We start from the raw sequence: 15,977 nt of genomic DNA on the forward strand, positions 1-15,977 counted from the left end.
GCTAGAATTAAGTCTTAATGTGTGTTTGGCAAGCAATGCATAAAACCAGTCTGCCCTAGCCAAAGCAATGTGTATTTGTGTGTCTGACTAGTCTGGTCATCAGGCAGAGATAACGGAAATAACATTTACACATAGGTAAACAGTTATCAAGCAGGGGAGAAGACAGCACGGCATCTATACCCCACCTGGCATGTAGCAGCCAAGTGTCTGGGCTTACATTTCAAAGAATATATTTCAAAAAGATTTGCTGAACTATAAAAAGAAGGCAGAACCCCATAGCTGTCCATCACTTGGGGGATTCAAGAGGCTGGAGCTCTTGAAATCACAGAGTGTTGGGTCCTTCAACAAAGCGGGTTGGCGTCTCTGAACTAAGTTTAGGTAAGAAACTTACTTAGGTGAAGATTGTAACTTGCTGAAATTAAGTTTTAGTCTTAGAAGTGTATTTTTACTTTTGTTTGCTTGTAAACATTTTTATCTTTGTTCCTTATACTTACTATCACTTGAAACCTCTCTTTTTGATTGAATAAACTTGCTTTACCTTTTACCTAAGCCAGCTCAGTGCTTTGGTTGAACTGAAGTGATTGTTAACTCCAGTCAAGATAACGAGCTGCTGTTTCTGTTTCTTTAAAAGGAGCAGCAAACTTAACTTCTATCAGTGTTCCAGGAGAGGGCTGGATGGCTGCAGGGAGACAGTTTGGGGAAATTCAGGACTGGGAGAAGTGTTGGGGCTGCTCTGCAAACAAAAACTGGTGGTGAAAGCCAGAGTGTAACCTACACGCTTGTATGCTGGCTGTGGGTGTCCGGACTATGAGTCATAACAACATAGTATTTAAGGCACACGGAACTGCAGGTCAGGCACTGACACAATCTTTCACTGGCCTGCGTTCAACCCCAAAATGTCACGCATGGAAGCAGAAAAAAAAAATAGAGGTCTGAAGCCTGAAACAAATCCTGGAATATAAATCACAGTTCTCTCTCTCACACACACACACACACGCCAACAGAAAGAAGCAACATAAATGTTGCTTAGGTTGAATTATACCCTCTTCTGCTCCCCAGTGGAAGGAAAGGAAGGGCCAGAGCTGGAACCATGGCCTCTGCCTCACAAAACAGTGCAGTGGATGCCATCTTTGCTCAGTGCTGCAGCTGAGCTGGGGCCACAGAGTTGGCAGCTAAGACCCACAGCTGAAAAACAGAGGAGCAGAGCAACAGCTTTTCTGAGGCTTCCCTGATCCACTCTCTTTCCTGTCCAAAGAGTTCCTTTTCACTCCCAGGACCCTATCTGAGCTGAGCAGCAACATCACCACCAGCAGACAGACTGACATTCAATGCACTCTCTCCGTTCCAGGGCATTACTGAGTGGGGCCAGTGAGTGAGGAGGAGTGCCTCCTTTGCCCTGCAAAGATACATGATGTCACTCCCACTGGCCCCATATCTCCACTAATCTGAAAACCCCACGCTGGATTGCCCACCCACTAGTGGAGATTGGTAAATTGATAAGCACTACGTTTTTGCCACGTTTGACACAAAATCTCTCATTATATAAATCACAGAAAATGCTGCATAGGGATCATTAATACATAATCACACACACATTATAAGTGTAGGAAAATCTTCTCATGCCTTTCTATTCCATTCCATGGTAGTACTGTCCTGTGTTGAGACCTTAAATTCATTACAAACCAAATTAACGCAGACTTTGGAGTCCTTATCTAACTGAACATAAGCTCCAGACTAAGTGAAATCAAATCATAGCATGTGATTCTAAAAACTATCACATAACATTGTCTTTGCTATTTTCTTCATATTAGTTCCCTCTTGTTGCTGAACGCTACACAAGACAGATTTTCTCTGAAAATATTTAAGAGAAGAGAAGAAAAGGAGAGTTGGTGGGAACCATCTGTATTTATCCCAAGTGTCACACCCCAATGCCCCCCCTCCTTCAGGGAGTCCCCGGGGAAGGCAGATTAGCATTGTATGTGGCAAACGCTGTTGCAAGCATCACAAAGCATTTTGGGGAGGGTCAAAGGTGTGTGAGTGGGGAATGGAAGATTCCTTTGCAGGAATACGAAAGACCAAGGAGAAGGGGGTGGGAGGTAGAAAAAGAAGAGAGCAGAGAATGAATTAACTCCACATTCCAGCTAGCACCAATAGAAGGAAAAACACAGTCTTCAGAGCCGGGATGTTTTGGGAACCCGAACAGCAAGCCTGCATGGACTGGTATACAGACCATGGGGAACAAAGGTCCCTGAAGGAGACACCCCCAAGAGACCCCAGGACTTAAAACCCTCCTGAGGGCTGAAGCAAGTCAGAGAACAGAGTGGATTCCTGGACGACCTGTGCACACAGGACAGACCTCCCGTCCACCCTTCCCCTCCTACGCTACACCCAGGCCTGGCCAGCCCCGGGTAGTGAGTGTGTAAGTATAAAAGTGGGTTAGGGCTTAGGGCACTAATGCTTTCTTCCTTCCTTTGGGTGACGTGGAAGCATGTCCAGCACTCTCCGCTGTTATTTTATTATTTTATTAATAAAGCTTTAAAATTCAGACACGTGGTGTGCCTCGTCATCTCCTCCCCAAAAAGATCCTGTGGTTCCAGCCTGATCAACTGTGGGCCCAGGCAGATTGGTAACGAAAATCTGTCACACAAGGAGACCTGAGTCTTCTAGGAAGGGAAAAGAGCAGAAGGAGTTGTGACATTCACTGTTCCAATGCCCATTGAAGTCAATGGAAATCTTGCCAATTAGTAAAATGAGCCCCACAGGCCTCACCATGGAGTTTTAACTTGGATACTATGGTGATGGGATTGTCTAGACAATCCCAAAATACATTTTATTCAGCTACAGCTGCACAGTAATTTAAATTAATTTTCTTAGTACTGAGAAAGTCCCTTTGTTTCACTGTAATAATGTTTTTTAAGAACTGTCTATTTTAACGTTACAATGTTTGTTTCTGGTGGATCTCCTCCTTTTCCCCCCCCAGGACTTACAAAACAAACAAACAAAAACACCACGACCACCAGTTAATTTTGTTCTGGCCATCATTACTATTTGTTTCTCCTAGTTATTTCTGCTAGAAAACCATAGGATACTAAGCTGAAATTCAATTTAAGTTCTCCTGAAAACTAAAATTAAACACCCAATTTTTTTCATCAATAGAGAAGTCATTTTCTGCAACAAGTCAAGCCATCAGCAAGTTTGTTTCAACAAGTGAAAATAAATGAATACAAGTGCTATAAAACAACTGTACGGTGTAGAGGAGTAAAGAAATATGTCCTGTGGGCACTGAGCAGTGTTTTCTGAATATTCTTTGGTGCATTTCTTTGCCTGCCTTCGGTTTTTCTATGGAGCCCATCACCAAAGAATCTAAAGTTTGGACACCCTGACAATGAAGACACAATAATGCCAATGTCTCTGGAATACAGGGCTGTTTATAAATTATGAATTTACAAAAATTACTACAAGTTTGTGAATGTCAATTTTCTTTACATATGGATACCAAACAAAAACTGTGATTTGGGGCAAATAACTTTAAGGATTTTTAAACCCAAGAAGGGACATTTATGATCACCTAGACTGCCTAACACAAGCAATAGAAATTCAGCCAGTGATTTCTACATCAAGCCAAACCACACATGGTTTACGTAGAAGATATCTGAGAATCAGCCAATCTTAAAGGCCTAGAGTGACAGAAAATGCAATCATCAGCTTGGTAAACTATTTCAAATGATCAATTACTCATTTAAAAAAAAAGTACTTTGTTTTATTTTGAAGTTCTTTAGTTCCAACTTCCAGCCACTGAATTTTGCTTGACCTTTGTCTGCTAGATTAAATAGCTATGAAGTACCAGTTAACGTCTCTCTGCGTCTATAGGATATGATCAGGTCACCTCTTACCCATCTCATTCCTAAGCTATACAGATGAGCTGCTTAAGGGCTTGTCTACATGGTGGGGTGATCAGCTCTATTGGGGCGTGACTTCTAAAGCACACTCATATGTTGCACATTTATTGGTCTGTGTAGACCCTACTGGTGCACACTGATCGTTCTCTAGTGTGTTTACAAGTTTCGTATACATGTACCAATTAATGCACAATATGGTAGTGCACTTTAGAAATCTCACTCTTGTAGAGCTCATTGCCCCACCATGTAGACATGCCCTAAGTCTCTTGCTGTAAGGTATGTTTTCCAGACCTGGAACCATCTCTGATCTTGAACATCCTTTTAAAGGCGTGGACATCAAATGTAGAAACAGCATTCCACTAATGATCTCACAAGTGTCCTGTACAGAGGTAATACCAATTCTTCTTCCTGCTCTCTCTCTCAATATTCATTTGTCTATATATCCAAGGAACACATTGGCCCTTTTAGCTACAGCGGTGCACTGAGAACTTGTGTTCAACTGGTTACCAACTATCTTCCCTATGTCTTTTTCAAAATCAGTGCTTTCCAGGACATAGTCCCCCATCCTTAAAGTATGGGATACATTCTTTGCTCCTAGATTAAAGTCTTTGCATTTGGCTGTATTATTTGCATGTTTGATTACGTCCACCTTACCAAGTAACCAGATGGCTCTGTATAAAAGTGACCTGTCCTTGTCAGTATTTACCTCTCCACCAATCCAAGTTATCTGCAAAACTGTTCAGAAGTGGTTTACAATTAATTTCTTCTGAGGTCTCAGCCCAAAGCTATTACACATTTTAGCAATTAACTCATACCCAAAAGTCTCCACTAGAAACCCCCTCTCCTTATTGATAAAATGTAGCCATTAACAGGAAATTAAAATCGTACTTTTAGCCAATTTTTAATCCATTCAGTATGAGCCATGTTGATTTTACATAGTGGTAGTTTAAAAAAAAAATCAGAATGCTATATGATACCAAATCAAATGCCTTACAGAAGAGTAAGTAGATCATATTGCATCATAGAAATGAAGGGCTAGAAGGGGCCTCAAGAGGCAAGACTTAGTACACCTGGACCACTCCGGACAGATAAGGCAGGTCCAAGTAGACCATCCCAAGTAGACAGGTGTTGGTCTAATCTCTTTTTTAAAAATCTCCAATCATAGGGATTCCACCACCTCTCCTGGAAGCCTATTTCAGTGCTTAACCATCCTTATAGTTAGAAATCTTTTCCCTAATATCTAACCTAAGTCTCCTTGCTGCATAGTAAGCCAACTACTTCTTGTCCTACCTTCAGTGGACATGGAGAACAATTGATTACCATCATCTTTGAAACACCCTTTAACATATTTGAAGACGTATCAGGTCCCCCCTTTTCTTTTCTAAGTAATAAAACATGCCCAAATTTTTTTTAGCATTTCCTAATTGGTCAGTTTTTTTAGAGCACTTATTTTTGCTCCTTTTCCTCTAGACTCTCTCCAATTTGATCACATCTTTCTTCCAGTGCGGCACCCAGTACTGGACAAAATACTCCTGATGTGTCGTCACCAGTGCCAAGTAAAGCAGGACCATTATCTCCAGCATCTTACATAAGTCACTTCCGTTAATACCTCCTTGAATGATATGCACTTTTTCACAAGTGCATCAGATTGTTGACCCACATTCACTTTGTGATCACTAACCCTTGATCCTGTTCAGCAGCATTACCTCATAGCCAGTTATTCCCCATTTTTGTAGTTGTGCATTTGATTATTCCTTCTTAAGTATAGTACTTTGCACCTGTGTCTTTACTGAATTTCATACCAATTCTCTAATTTGTCAACGTCATTTTGAATTTTAAGCCTGTCTTCCAAAATGCTTGTAACTCCTCCAGCTTCAAGTCATCTACACATTTTAGAAGTACACAACAGTTACATTTACCAACCAAATTTGTGGTTTCAAAGAACAAAATCAGGTTTGCTTGATATGACCAATTCATGAAAAAGCCTCTGGATACATCCTTTTCACCCTGCTCATCACATCACTGCCTTGTAAAAAGGATAACCAAGAGTAGAGTCAGAAATTTTCCATCCACAGAAGATATTGCTGACCCTCAATTTATTTAATCTAATCCAACATACACAATGTCATGTCAGTGGGACCTTCACTCAGAAGAGCACTTTGCTAGTTCTTAGACACTACATTTATGTTATAGACATTACTGAAGCCTTAAGGTTCCACTTGTCTAGCAGAGGGTTTCCTGCCCTCCAAAGAAAACTCCACTGACTAACACTGAGTTCCTGTTTTACAAAATAAACAAAACACTCCCTTTTCTGCAGGACAGGTAGAATTTTAGGGTTCCATGATGATATAAGCCCTTTCTTGTGCACCTGGATGTGGCTGCCAGTCCCAAGCCTGAATAGGTGAGGAGGGTTAAACTCAAGGCTAACCACCTAGCTTTATTTAAAAAACAACACAATACAATACACCTCGCTGGTTATAGAAATGGAACCAGGCAACCAATCCAGTAAAAATGGCTATCAACCCTCCGGCTGCATGAAGGTTTCTGGTGAGAGCCAGGACCTTGTAAGGTCTGATGCTGGCAAGATTATGAGGGAGATGGACAACTATGATACCCAGAATTTCAAGTTCAATGAGAGCAGATTGACAGATGTGGATAAGAAGCGCTTCAAGCATGAGAAGAAACATCTCTTCTATTCAGATTGTAGTGACAAACACACACTCAGAGGGAGTAGTGCTCATTAGGCCAAACTTTGTGGAAGAATCATTCATCATCAACAGGGAACCTATCAACCAACACATCATATATGATGGACTCCAAACCAGATATTCCTAAATAGGTCAATCATACAGTGCTATGTTCCGACAAAGGAACATAGCAACAAGGATAAAGATGTGTGATTGACAGAATGCCAAAACATGTCTTACTCCTTGTGATAGGCAATTTTAACACTGCAGTAGGAATTTTACAACCAAGGAATGGAAAGAGCAATAGGGAAGCGTGGGTTAGGAAACATCAACCAAAATGGCAAAAGATTTATTGGACTGTCTTTGCTGTACAACCTAGTTATTTTAAGCATCCTGATCCCTCAAAGACATATACAAAGAAACACGGAATTTGCCAGATGGTCAAAAAACAACAAAAAAAACAACCAACCGATCAACCACATCTACCATCAGCTAGAGATTCAGGTCATCTGTCCAAGATGCAAGGGCATATCAAGCAGCAGATGTCAGCTGTGACTAACCACCATCTTCGCATTGCTAACCTGGAATTAAAATGGAGAGATTTTTTTCTGGCTGCTTTCTGGTTAAAAATGAAAACACTGAAAATGAAAGAATTTCTCACAATAGTCTAGCTTAACTAAGGAATAGTACTGCCAAACACAGAGGACGGCGAGAGATAGATTGGACCTAAAGAATGCTGCACAGAGGTTAGAGAGAATGTGATTCAAGATGCAGCAGTCACAGTTGGATATCATCATAAACAGAGCAAGAATGGGATAAACCAAGAGACAGGGTATCTCATTGAGGAATGGAAAGCACTAAAAGGAAAACTCCTGAATGATAAGACCAACAAAATAGTGCAAAAAGACAATGGGGGAATACAAGAAAGCAGACAAAGCAGTGAAAAACAATTCAGGAAGAGATAAAGGGAGATATGTTGAAGACCTAGCAGATGAAGCTAAAACTACTGCTATGACTGGAAACCCACAGAGTTATTTACTAAATGACTAAAATCCTATGTGGAAATTTCAAAAACCATAACTGGGCCAGTAAAACTGTTTACAATTCAGACAGAACAGGAAAAAAAAGGGATGGGCAGAGCATTCCAAAGAAGTCCTTAGCAGACCCACACTCCCAGCACCTGCAGGGAGTTTCAGGTGAAGGTGGTTGGGGCCCCGCGGAGGGGTCTGCATATGGGAATCTCAGCAGGGGCGTCTGGGTTCTGAGGGAGTTGGGCTTGGTGGGAGTGGGGATCTGGGTGCAGCTAGTTGGGGGTCAGTGTGGTGGGAGCCAGAGTGGTGCAGGGAGGATGGGGCTTGTCAGTGTGGGGGCTTGAGTGCAGGGACCTCAGTGCAGGGGTAGTCTGGGTGCAAGGGCGGGGATCCAGAGGCAGGGAGTCTGGGTGAAGGGGGCTCCAGGTGCAGGGGTTGCGGTTCAGTGGTCTGGGGTTCGGGTATAGAGGGCTATGGGGGTTCTGGGTGTATGGGGTGAGGTTTTGCAGGGTTGAGGTTCAGTGGGGTGGGGTTTGGGTATGGAAGGCTGGGGAGGGGGTTCTGGGTGTACAGGATGAGGCTTGGCAGGGGTGTCTGTGTATGGGAGGTCCGGATGAATGGGTATTGGGTGGATGGGTGAGCAGCTCCCCATATAGTGACCCCTCCCCACACAGCTGAGTAGCGATGGGGGCAGGGGAGGATGCTGAGCTTCCTGGAGCTGAGGGACATTTCTGGGGGTGGGGCTGACACAGCCCCAGCCACTCCTTGGCAGGGGAAGATGAAGTCCTGTCCTTTCCTACCTCCAGCCCAGCTGGGACTAGCAGGTGAACCCAGCTCAGGGTAGGAGCCACTGGCTGGGGTGTCCCCAGCCCCCTGGTGATTTACCTTTCTGCTGGCTGCCTGAAATAACGTGCCTGCACTGCTGGTGGGGGGTGGTGCGTGATTGCTCTTGCAGATTCCCTTTGCTTCCCTATCAGAAAGTCATTTTTCTGTGGGGAAACAAAGAAATCTGTGGGGGACATGAATTCTGCACATGCACAGTGGCACAAAATTCTTCCAGGAGTAACAAGGTTCAGTAAACAGATTATTCCAATAATGATTTTGATGAAAAACTCAATTGGATGCGTTGCAGAAAGTCTTGTTCCTATTCTCACATCTCGACAATGCTGAATTATTTTTGCAAAAAAAAAAAAAAAAAGTTTGAAAAAGGTATTTTTCCAAAAAAAGAAAACAGCCCAAAATCCTTTTCTTGGGGCAGTTAGGGACTGGGATGTAGGCAATCAGGTGCAGTGAGCAGAGCAGATGTACAGGTTGGAAAACAAAGCCAAAGGTCAGCACCAGAACCAGGAATTGAAGCAGAGAGTCAGAACGGACAGGAGCGCCGCCAGCTTTTCTGCCGCCCTAGGCGGCGGAAGGTCCCGCCGCCGAAATACCACCGCGGTCGCCGCCCCCCAAATTGTAGCGCCCTAGGCGACTGCCTAGGTCGCCTAATGGGTTGCGCCGGCCCTGAGAGCGGAGGACAAATGCCAGAGCCAAGGGTCAACCCTGAGTCAGATCAGAAGTCAGAGGCTGGGGTTGGAGCCAGGACTGGCCACTGAAGATTGGCGGTGAGGTGTAAGGGCAGGCGAAGAGGCAAGGATCAAACATGGCAGGGACAGGAGCCAGGAACAAGATTGGGTGCAGGAGTCAGGCACAAGCCGGGTCCAAGACTGCCACAAAAGGAAATCACCTTGTTGCTCAGACAAACTTCCTGTTCCTCCACCTGACTTAAATACTGTAGTTAACCAATCGGTGGAGCTGGGCGATCCTCCAATCAGAGCTCCCATGGATGATGCCTTGGCTGGAGTTACAGCCCTAGTAACTTCTCAACCCAGGTGGTTTCCAGTAGCCATTGGGTGGAGGCCAGGCTGTGGCAGCTGGCTAGGGGACTCCCAGGCCAGGGTTCAACATCTAGGACATCACAGACAAAAATTTAATAGCCTCTAGCAGCAGTACCAGTGAACTGAATCCTTGGTAATTTCAATAGCTTTCTAAATTACAAAAACTACTTGAATGTGAAGAAAATCTTGGTCTCTTCCTCGTTAATTCTACAGAATAGCCACTGTAATATGATAAGCAGAACTGGGTAAAAAAGGTCAGCTTTCAGGAGAGACCCAGTCTGGTATTGCTCCGGGAGATTTGGAATGAAAGCTCGGTACAGACTTGCTTGCACTCAAATTCTAGAGCTTCAGCATGGAGTGCTGGCCTCCCAGAACACTTAATAAAAAGCGTCCCTACAATTCTGCCTGCTGCGTCACTTATTGCCACTGAAAGTCAATGCTGGATTGGTGCTATCACCAATCACTTCTATAGAAACAAGCAGGGAAATTATAAACACACAGGGCTAAGCTAGGCTCAGCACAGCCCAGAATACTGAGAAGCACTGTGCTCCAGGTATCCCTCTAAGGTACAACCCTCCCCAGGTGAGTAGGAGGAAAGGAGCATTTTGCGGTAGCTCTTAAGTGATTGCAGCATATTCCTCCCTTCTGCAGGCAGAGGCAGAACTGGGTCCCTATCCACCTCCTCTCTGGAGTGTAGCATCTGGCACACAACCCCTGCATTTCACCTAAGCCCTGGCCTGTGATGTACCACCACCCTTGACATGGCTGTGCAAAAGGGCATGGGAGACCTTACTCCCATGTATTGTTTTGTGTGGTTTCATTAGGACTAGTGACAATTCAGCCCAGAGTTAGAATCTCACTGGAAGAACAACTCAAAGAAGTTAGACTGAAGGTTGCAAGTCACAAGTAAAACAGATACTAATAAAAATATTTGTATGAGAAATAATGTTCTATTTGTTCAAGTTATTGATTCATTGTGAGAGTTCTCCTTTATTTATAGACTCAGATTCTAAGGCCAGAAGGAACCAGTGACAATCTATTCTGACCTCCTGTAGGTTTCTTTTACACCATTAGAGGAGAAAAATACAACTTCCCCAATGCCAAATCTTTTCCCAAAATGTTAATTTAGGACTAATATAATAAAGTTCTAACCTCCATATTAACACATGCACCCATTCCATTTCTGCCTGTATGAAAAAGTTATTGATTTTTTCCCCCCTGGGCACTCAGTGTAAGGTTTTATTTAGTTATCTGTAATATTTTACCCATTATTCCAAGACAAGCACCACAAGACAGGAAAAATGAAGATAGCATGCCTCCACTGAGAGCAGTGACCTGCACTAAAATAAAGCTTTAATGTATTATTTTAGTAACGTCTAAAGCGATGTAATCAGGGAGATATCAGTAACCAGTTGGTATGGGAACAAGGATGGCTATATAGACATTTCATAAATATACAAAAAATAAACCATGGCCCAAACCAAGGGAAAATTAATGGAAAAGGGGCAGTTAAAATAACGTTAGCATTTCATAGTTTGTCTACATATCAATTTATTCATAATAGGCTCACCCCGTTATTACATATCTAGTGTCGTATACAGAGCTGATAGGAAAAATTCTATCAAAACATTTTAATTAAAAAAACCAGCATTTTGGGGGTTTTCCTCCCCAGAAAATCCCCCCCCCCCAAGCTATAAAGCAGCAGCTGGCTGTGGAAGAGTTAAAAGGTAATTTGTACACAAAACAGAAGGGGAGAAAAATAAATAATGAAATCCCTCCTCCTTTCCCCAATTCTGTAGCCAGCTGTAGTCATAGACATAATAAAGAGAAGCAGAATGTGAGTCAATGGACTAAATAGCAGGGAGCTAAATTAGGTTCCTATTGAGGAAAGTGCTTGCTGAGGTAAGCTGAGCCATAACGGTGGCAAGTTTCAAGTGTATTTCTGATCTCTAAGGACATAAGAACGGCCATACTGGGTCAGACCAAAAGGTCCATCCAGCCCAGTATTCTGTCTACTGACAGTGGCCAATGCCAGGTGCCCCAGAGGGAGTGAACCTAACAGGTAATGATCAAGTGATCTCTCTCCTGCCGTCCATCTCCATCCTCTGACAAACAGAGGCTAGGGACACCAGTCCTTACCCATCCTGGCTAATAGCCATTCATGGGCTTAACCTCCATGAATTTATCCAGTTCTCTTTTAAACCCTGTTATAGTCCTAGCCTTCACAACCTCCTCAGGCAAGGAGTTCCACAAGTTGACTGTGCGCTGTGTGAAGAACTTCCTTTTATTTGCTTTAAACCTGCTGCCCATTAATTTCATTTGGTGGCCCCTAGTTCTTATATTATGGGAACAAGTAAATAACTTTTCCTTATTCACTTTCTCCACACCAGTCATGATTTTATAAACCTCCAGCATATTCCCCCCTTAGTCTCCTCTTTTCCAAGCTGAAAAGTCCTAGCCTCTTTAATCTCTCCTCATATAGGACCCATTCCAACCCCCCAATCATTTTAGTTGCCCTTTTCTGAACCTTTTCTAATGGTAAGTAACAGCCTTCCTTTGGGAACCATCTTTCCACTGCTTTTGAGATTTTCTCCCTGGACTAGGTCTGCCTCACAGCCTTACTTAAGCATAACCATTGTTAGATTATGGAGAGACACTATTAAGGGGGTGTACTGCCTAGATCAATAGCTCTCAGTCTTTCCCGACTACTGTACCTTTTTCGGGAGTCTGATTTGTCCTGTGTATCCCCAAGTTTCACCTCACTTAAAAACTACTTGCTTGCAAATTCAAACATAAAAATACAGAAGTGTCACAGCACACTATTACTGAAAATGGCTTACTATCATTTTTACCATATAGTTATAAATCAATTGGAATATAAATATTGTACGTACATTTCTGTGTATAGTATACAGAGCAGTATAAAGAAATCATTGTCTGTATGAAATTTGTTTGTACTGACTTTGCTAGTGCTTTTTATATAGCCTGTTGTAAAACTATGCAAATATAAAGGAAATCACTCAATTTGTGATTTCCGCCAAAATGCTTCTTTTTTCCATTTTTTCCAGCTGGGGTCCAGGCTCACAATGGAAGCCCGAGCCACCCAGAGCTATATTGTGTTATTCTGACAAATAAAATATGCAGAATTTTAAAATATTGTGTGCAGAAATTTTATTTTTCGGGTGCACAATTCCCCCAGGAGCAATTGGCATAAATCAATGGAGTGATGTTGATATAAACAATTGTGGGTTGTGCCTTTAAGAAAACTGCTAGTGGCACACAACAGGGGGCAGCACTGATTGGTCCCAGTTGGCATGCAAGTTAGGTGGTCTCTGAGAGGCTGTAATAAAGATCTATTTGTTAAAACCTCCTGGGTCTTGTCTCTAAGTGTTAATTGTCTTTGTGCCTAGCAACAAACTAGGACATTCCAGTAACAGAATAGAAAATCTCCTATGATGATTACAGTATATATTCACAAGCTAGGGCTCCATCACCAGACCTACCACTCTTATTAGCAACACCGGAGGGTGGATAGCCATCTGTCTTGGATGGTTGCAACACAACAAATCCTGCATCTTGGCAGAGGGATAGACTAGATGACCCTTGCAGTTTCTTCTAGCCCTATGATTCTATGTTAGCAAATGAACCCAACTACCATCAACCTTTGATTCTCTGTAGGTGAGCCAAAATCCTACCATGCCTTGTATTTATCGTTCTTTGTATTAAAGCTGAACTTTACCTGACCCTAGTGTGTTATCAATAAGCTGAATTTTAGCTGGACCTTAGCATGTTAACAGTGGATTGCGAGTCCTCTTACTCTGACCCATTGATCCTTAGGAAATGCATCCAAATGGCAAGACAGATAACTGATGAGGCGCAGGTGTTTCCTGTGATCAATAAGATAATGCTCTATGAAGAAAGGCTTTTAGCATATCAGGAACGACTCTAACAGATGGTTTTGTCATAATGGACTTGGTTAAAGATATCTTTTGTGATTGATAAAATAATGGATTGCTGAACAGGTGTCTTTAGCTCATCAGTTATGTAAATCAGATACCATGCAATCCTAGTTGGAACCATCCAATCCTGCTGTCTGCTCCTCAGACTAGTTTGGTATGTATAACATTTGTCTGTCTGTCTTGTGCTGTGTTAATCTTCCATAATAAATTCCAGTTGAGCCTGTTATCTGACATAATATAATGATTAAAAGTCAAACAGTAGTAGGGACTATTACAATAATACTCAGTTCTGCACTTCTTACTGAGGCAAAACTCCTATTGATTTTACTGGGAATTAAACCTAAGTAGAGAGACTCCAGGATTGAGCCCTTGTTGTCAATGCGTCTTGTGTACAGAGACACAGTATTGATGATCCGCTCATTGAGAATAGCGTCCTGAAGAGTCTGGCTTAAATAATTCAAGAGCAAGGGGTATCCAAGTTAAGGTTGTTATCATGCCATCCTTAATTCAGCATTAGAGCTGTTTGAAAGGATCAATTTCACACACTAAGACTGAAATTTCCACAGGATCACATGGCTGGGACAGCATCATTTCTGCTAGGGAAGGGTGGCAGGCTAAAATTCTATTCAAATCACAACTCTTCATGTTTGCCTCGAGTTAGAGTTAAGATTTACCAACTTTTCAAACAAACTCTTCCATTTCCTGAGTTAAAACCATGTTTGCCATCTATGAGCATTGCTTTACATTTTTGTGCAAGATAGAACAGTATACATGCTCCCCATCCCAGGGAAAAAAGTGATTCGCCTTCCCTCCCTATTGGTCTGCCCAATGATGTATGCTTTTTCTACAGAGCTCTGGATGCGGTGACTCATTATGTAACATATTTCCATCTCTTGACATTCTATTCACAGGTCGACAGCCTGCTCCTAATTAGTTAGTGGCAAAACTCACATTGACTCCAGTGCAGAATTGCTCTTAAATCCTAAATGCATGAGCCAAATCTTCCATTTATTTTTAAACATTATTGACAGGATTTTTTGTGTTTATTTTTTTTCTGCCCATCTCTGCCCAGTTGAGAAGCAGTTCTCTTATCAAAATGGCTCCTTTTCAGGAGCTACATTAGTTCTAAAGTGACCCATGTTTACACAAGGGTGGCTGTCTGTCCCAGTCTAGTGGCTGGACCACACAGATGTGAGTCTGCTGCTGGTTTTGAGCTAATACACCTGAATTATTTCAGTCAGTAGAGCTCATTCTTCTGGATCCAGAAGTCCCGGGTCCAATCCCCATTACTGACAATCCACGGAGGGAGGTCACATGACAAGTGGAGGGCCATCATTTTGTGGAATTTCAGGTTTAAAAAACAAAACCATAAAACAAAACCCATAGCTAAAAAAATAATATTTCCCCCCACACACACACACACACACAGCTTGTTCTCCCTTCCCCCACTGGAAAAGGGAGAGAAAGGGTGGGGAGGAACGTTGGTGCCCCCCCCCCCCACCCATTTAAAAAATTGGAAAGTTCCTACCAAACAAAAGAAAATTGCCACAAAGTTTCAATTTAGTTGAAAAACCTTTTTTTTTCTAGGGGGGTGGTCAATAAAATGATTTGACAATGCAATTTTTACCAATTCTATAGACAAGACAAAGGGTGGAGGAAAGAAAGGAGCACCACTGTCCTCTTCTGATAGTTGGGGAACTGAGATGTGAAATGACTTGCTTCAGGTTGCTTCACATCACTGAGAGCCAGACATAGAACCAAAAGATCTCCTGACCCTGACTCCCATCCTGACCCACAATGCACTGTCCACTGAATCAAATTCTCTTCTTGAAGGGATGGTTCATCTGATTTACAGTGCAGAAGAGACAATCCAAAATACCTCAATAAGAAAAAAGAATACACATTGAAACTTAGCCTTTTAACAGTGACATATATAAGATGAAATTTTAAGGCTAGAATCCTCTGAAAAGAAACATTTGGAAATTCAATTCCTTCCTAAAGCACCTTCAACTTTAATATTTAACTTCCTTGTGGCAGGGGTCTGATTTTTTCCTTTGGTGCAATGGGAAACACTATGACCACTGGTAAAAGGAAAGATTTTTAGATGGCTTATATCGCTCCTGTGAAACTGCAATTGTCTCTCTTCCCATAACCAGAGGAGCACAGAATAAATGACCTGCTTTACTTGTCATGTCAAGGAATGAAATGAAGTTTAAATAGTGGAAAAACCAACTCTTTCTTGATCAAGAATACTTATAGAAAACATTTGTCATGATTCATTTTTAATATGGTGTCTGGTTTCAGAAGGTACTGCAATTAAATGTGCATTAATGGCAATGATTCCTAATTTAGGCTACAAACCTAACAGAGCATATCTGACTACGTTACAATTGATGGACAATTGTTAACTGTCAGAGATAAGAGTCTCTTAAATGAGATACGTTTTGTAATGTTACAGCAGAAATTAAATGAATTTAAAACAGCTTCCAAGTGTTACTGAAGCAACTAAAGTTTTATGACT

The sequence above is a fragment of the Terrapene carolina genome, unplaced genomic scaffold (genome assembly GCF_002925995.2).
Source record: "Terrapene carolina triunguis isolate 2854851 unplaced genomic scaffold, T_m_triunguis-2.0 Scaffold35098, whole genome shotgun sequence".
Taxonomy (NCBI): Eukaryota; Metazoa; Chordata; order Testudines; family Emydidae; genus Terrapene; species Terrapene triunguis.